Genomic DNA, 6,428 nt, shown 5'->3' on the forward strand with positions numbered 1-6,428 from the left:
CCTGCTTAAAATTCACTAGAACACAGGGCTGGAGAGATGACTCAGCAGCTAAGAGCAGAGGACCCTGGTTTGAGTCCCAGCTCCCACACAGTGGCTCACATCCTTAGGTGGATGTTTTTACCTGGCTTCTGTGGACACCAGCATTCCTTATATGCTCTGCCCTACAGGTTTCCTAGCAACAGCCAGGTGGGCGTGGCTTGCTATAAAAGGGATTGTTTGTTCTCCCACTCTATGCCTCTTTTCTCTCTCTGACCCCCTTCTCCTTCTCTTTCCACATGTTCCTGATCTCTCTCTCTCTCTCTCTCTCTCTCTCTCTCTCTCTCTCTCTCTCTCTCTCTCTGCTACCTGGAGAGGTGGGGGATAACACCTCAGCATGGACCCATTGACGTACCCCCTTCCACAGCACACGGTTTTATAAAACACATCATATATGACTCGAAGGCATATATGGAGGCAAAATATAAATCGTGTAAATCCTGCTTCCCCTCCCTCCCTCACTGCAGGTGGCTTCCATAGACAGATGCAAGACCCATCAGCACTTTATCTCTTCCCATTCTCTCAACCACTCTCGCAGCGTCTGCCACTCTGTGTCCCACACTTCTAAAGTAAGTGTGATGGCTTAGTGCAACAGAGCAAATCTTCCTTCCTTACAAGTTAGGTATTTGTCACGGTGACTGAAAGCTAACGGGCCTGGTGGCCTGTGATCTGGAAGGTCTATGGGCAGAGGTGATTGTCTGCTGAAGCCTGGGTACCCAGCTCCTAGGAGTCTCTAGACAATGCTCGACAAGCAGATGGGGAGTTGGTGAGCAAAGGGAATTCAACCTACCTGCGCAACACATTTGCTGGGGGATAAAACAAACCCCAATTAACGCGGTAAGTGACATTTTGCCGTCTCTATTTAAGGACACACAAAATAATTAGAGCTTAATATACGGAGGACTCTGAGTGCGAAGCCGGATGCAATCAAATGTCAATACACAGAAACCCAGGGAGAAGACATAATAACAAGCCCTGCTGGGAAGAGACATCAGGACCGGCTTCCCTGGAAGGGGATGCTTTAATCGGGGTACCACAGCTGGGATCCACACTGAGAAGCATTAGAAGGTGTGATGGAAACTGAGAATTGTAAGGGTTCAGAGCAGGCAAATGGCCAGTGTCCCTCAGCAGGGCTGTGCTTGTGAGGACCTGCTGTATCCTGGGCATCTTTCATCACATACTCCAGAGGCAAACACCGTCATCATCTCGAGCATCTGTGGACATGGAGAGTGGCCCTGACAGGGATATAATTTGCACAAGGTCTCAAGCCTGGCTCTGTCTAGATCTAAGGTATGCACGTTTGCATTCTCTGGTCAGGGAAGATGGACTCAGCCTCCTCCGTTCCTGAGTCCGTGGTGCCCCATCCACTCACCATAGCACCCCCTCCGCTGTTCTGTGGCTGACCAGGATCCGCCACATTCAAAAGCCGTGCCCCCCTCTTCCATGTCCAGGCGGGGGGGGGGGGGAAGAGGCTGCCAAAAGATGCAAAGGGATCCCATTGAGAGAGGCCTTTGCCCCATGGATGTAGGAGACAGGAGAGAATGGGAGGGGTTCCTGATGAACGCCCTCATCCCTCTCCTTCCTGTCACAAGACCACCAATGGTTTTCCCTGGGACTTACATGGTAGAGGAAGGGAGCCGACTCCCAGGAGTCATCACCTGGCATCCATGAGTACTCTGCATCTCACTAATGTAATTAAAAAAAAAAGAGAGACAAGATACTAAAAGATTGCCCAAATTAGAGTGTAATTACGCCCTGGTACTGCAATGTCCCAATCTCTCCACACGCTGAAGCTCTCATCGGTTAACAGGCCTCACAGAAGTTTCCATATAAGGCACGGTTTCTTTCCAGAGACTTTTGTTGACACCTCAAGCCATGTTTTGAGATATATGGTTTAATTTTGACAATACAAAACACAAGTGTCACCTCAAAGAAAAAAAGAGATCGGTTGTCTTGGAGACAAATAGGAGTGGTCAGACATCCTGGTTTTAGAAAGCCTGTCTTGTATGTCAGAGGTAATACCCATCCACATTGGGGACAGAGAGCTAAGGCCACCTCAAGACCTTTGATTGGGGCTGGTGCTGCCACTCTGCCATTTATTTTGGTGTCCTAGAAAGAAGCCCTGAGATCTGAGTTTCGTGTTCAAAACATACTTGTTATTAAGACACTAGTATGAGCAGTATTTGTGTGAGGAAAGCGAGCCCATTCCTTTAAACAAATTACCTTCCACAATCAAACCAACCCCGGGGTAGAACTCTAAAGGATTCAGCTATTGCAACAGTCTCTAAGGTAACTATACAACCAGTCTGTATGTCAGAAAAAAACAAAGCAGGGCCCACCTCCTTGCCAGCCCCACCCCCTCAAACTCTCCCTGAGCCAAGTCTCTGATGACTTCTGGACAGAACAAACTACAACCTCAGAGGACAGATGTCCAAAGTCCCTGTGGCCTGTCTTACTCAGGAAGTAGTCCATGGTGGATGGTTGCAAAGGTGAACACATATCTAGGATGTAAAGACACTACACAAGCCTGGTATGCACCTTCTGGCTATTTACATCTCAGCCTAGACAAGTCAAATAAAGCCTGAGTCCTTGGGACACACATCTCTTCCCAAGGCCACACACCTTAGAACACATCCAGGCACTTCATGCAAAGCCCTATTTAGTGTAAGACACTATCCCAGTTCTGCCCTGCTTATGTAACAGGGAACAAAATATATGTTTGGAATGCAAATCCTTGGCAACCTTGGGCTAGGGGTTTGTCAAACTTGAGGAAGCTCTCTGCTCCCCAGCCACTCCCAAGATACCTCCTTCTCTGTGAGCCATACTACCATCCCCACCTCCCATAGCAAAGTCAATTAGACCCTCCCTATGGCCATAGGACACCTGTAACTCCCTTGTATATCAGAGCTGAAAGATGCCAAGTTCCCGGCAGGGGCAGAGCGGTGAATGGTCTTGCCTTCATCTGTTGACCTGGCTAAGCCCTGGGGTTCAGCTGAGCCAAGCTGCTCATCATAACAGGCTGTCTCACACTGAACATCAGAGAGGGGGCCCAGCCACTTCCTGATGCATTATTTATCAGGACACACATTAACCATTAACTGTGGTGACATCACAGGCATTTGAAGGTAATTTGTGGAGAGTATTGTTAGTGCAATTGATTTGCAAATTCTTTAACAGGGACAACCAAGCACCAAGCAGGCGGAGAGGCGAAATGGAAACCTTTTCTTTCTTTTTTTTTTTAATGTATTTGGGGATAATTGATTGAAAGCTAAGCTGTGTAGCCAGTGAGAAAATGAGATTATGTTCTCTGTTATGCAAAGAAATTGTATATTCTGCAAAACAGAAAGACGAAGCGTTGCCAGGGCAGGCAGCTGGGAGGCAGGCACTGGTTCCATCTTGCTAGCAAAAGAGGGTGATGATATCTTTCTCTCCAAATTCAAACCAGTGGATCGAAGCACGACATAACCCGGGAATGGTGGCACACAGCTGTGATTCCAGAACTCAGAAGATAAAGGCAGGAGGATTAAGGGTTCCAGCCGATCTTTGGCTACTTATCAAGTTTGGGGCTAGCCTGGGCTACATGAGCCCCTGTCTCAAAAGAAAAAATTGATGTCCTCGTAACTTCCCTTACTCTGTGTCCTCTCTCCTGCTCCATCTGAACCCCATGGAATCTGAGCATCAGTCAGACTTTACACACACACACATACACACACACATACACACACACATACACACACATACACACACACATACACACACATACACACACACATACACGCATACACACACATACACACACATACACACACACATACACACACATACACACATACACACACATACACACACATACACACACATACACACACACATACACACACATACACACACATACACACATGAACACACACATACACACATGAACACACACACATACAAACATACACACACATACACACATACACACATACACACACATACACACACATACACACATACACACATACACACACATACACACACATACACACACACATACACACACATACACACACATACACACACGAACACACACACACATACACACATACACACACATACACACACATACACACACACATACACACATACACACATACACACACATACACACACACATACACACATACACACACATACACACACATACACACACGAACACACACACATACACACACGAACACACACACACATACACACATGAACACACACACACATACAAACATACACACACATACACACATACACACATACACACACATACACACACACATACACACATACACACACATACACACACATACACACACATACACACACGAACACACACATACACACACATACACACATACACATACACACACATACACACACATACACACATACACATACACACACATACACACACATACACACATACACACATACACACACACATACACACATACACACACACATACACACACACATACACACATACACACACATACACACATACACACATACACACATACACATACACACACACATACACACACATACACATATACATACACACACATACACACACACATATACATACATATACACACACACATGCACGCACACACAGACCACCTCTGTAGAATTACTAGATTGAGACCTACTACTTTAATTCTCCAGGGTGTATCAAGGACCAAGATGTCCCGTGTTTTACTCTCATGGACGCAGATGGATGGGGCCTCCTCCACCCTGCACTTCTTTCAGCTTTCATCATCCTTGAGCTGGTCCCAATCAGTACCCTAACTACCCAGAGATCAGCACATTGTTAGCTGTTACAGACTTGGGTCAGCATTCTGGGGCACCCACTAAGATTGTATTCTAGAGCCGGGAATTGGATGGGGGTGGGGGAAGCAGAGGGATGACGATGAAACTTTATTCAGAAATGCATTAGAGAAAACATATTAAGAAAGGAAGGGCAGACTGGTGGGAGAGCCAGGTGGTCAGCAACATGGTAGAGACTGGAGGCACCAAGAGGAGAGTCTGTTACTACTACGACAGGTATGTTGGAAACTCCTGTTACGGACAAGGCCACCCTGTGAAGCCTCGCTGAATCTGCATACACAACAAATTGTGTCTCTACTCAACTATGGTCTCTACCGAAAAAAATAGAAATCTATCGCCCTCATGAACCAGTGCTGAGATGACCAAGTACCACAGTGATGAGTACATTAAGTTCTTACATTCAACTCTCCCAGATAACATGGCTGAATACAGCAAGCAGATGCAGAGATTCAGCGTTGATGAGGACTCTCCAGGATTGTTTGATTTTAGTCAGTTGTTTACCCGTGGCTGCTCTCTGGTGAGAACTGTAAAACTTAATAAGTAGCAGACAGACGCTGCTGTGAACTGGGCAGGGGGCCTGCCTCATGCAAAGAAGTCCGAAGCATCCGTTACATCAATGATATCGTCTTGGCCGTCCCGAGGCTGCTAGCGTGTCACCAGAGGGTGCTGTATATTAACGTTGATGTTCACTATGGCGACAGTATGAAGAGCCTTCTCTACCACACACTGGGTCATGACTGTGCCCTTTCATAAATACGGAGAGTACTTCCCAGGAACTGGGGTGATACGGGATATCGGGGCTGACAAAGGCCGGTATTACGCTGTTAACTACCCACTCTGAGGTGGGGTAGATGTTGGGCCCCATTTTCAAGCCAGTCATATCCAAAGTAATGGAGATGTTCCAGCCTAGTACAGTGGTCTTACAGTGCGGCTCAGATACCCTATCCGGGGGTCATTAAGTTGCATCAAAGGGCGCACCAAGTGTGTGGAGTTCGCGAGAGTTCCAACTTGCCCTTGCTAATGCTGGGAAGAGGTGACTCTACCACACATAATATCATGATATCGCTGTAACGTGGCTCGTGAGAGAGTAGTCAGACAGCCTGCAGAGAAGGGCAGCTGGCCAGCACAGGGCTGAACGCTGAACAGAGCAGAAGCAGAGAACAGGTGGTGGGCTCGGAGCTGCTTCCTGAGGCAGGCAGGCGGCCAGGCAGAACAGTGGAGCAACTGACTGCAGAACCGCAGGTTGCATCCCCTGTGAAACCTGGGGTCCTGTGAGGACCCCAGCAGAAAGACTTCGCTATTATACAGGTTGAACCTGACCCGCTTGAGAAATTCTGCTGTTCCGGCTCTAATTCTGGCTCTAATTCCCCTGAATGTCAGACAGTAACTTGGATGACATGAAACTTTAAGGTAAGTGACTTGGATATATTTGATGGCTCTGTTGAAGCCAGTGCAGCAGCCATGTCCAAAACAATGGCCTCCTGTGACATTGATGTGCCAGGTGGACACTTGCAATGGCCACCTCCCTC

General features: G+C 47.2%; 1 long non-coding RNA gene and 1 pseudogene across 1 annotated transcript in view; one reads left to right on the top strand and one right to left on the bottom strand.

Annotated features, from left to right (window-relative positions):
• LOC120094664 (uncharacterized) overlaps nucleotides 1-158 on the bottom strand; it is a 46,560-nt gene extending 46,402 nt beyond the window's left edge. Inside the window, exon 1 of the long non-coding RNA XR_005489095.2 lies at nucleotides 122-158. This is a non-coding gene — a long non-coding RNA (uncharacterized LOC120094664). The remainder of the gene's footprint in view (nucleotides 1-121) is intronic.
• A 4,849-nt stretch (nucleotides 159-5,007) lies between these two features.
• Nucleotides 5,008-5,970, top strand: Hdac1-ps10 (Histone deacetylase 1, pseudogene 10; annotated as a pseudogene).
• The last annotated feature ends 458 nt before the right edge of the window (nucleotides 5,971-6,428 follow it).

This window comes from Rattus norvegicus, chromosome 9, assembly GCF_036323735.1.
Source record: "Rattus norvegicus strain BN/NHsdMcwi chromosome 9, GRCr8, whole genome shotgun sequence".
NCBI classification, from domain to species: Eukaryota; Metazoa; Chordata; class Mammalia; order Rodentia; family Muridae; genus Rattus; species Rattus norvegicus.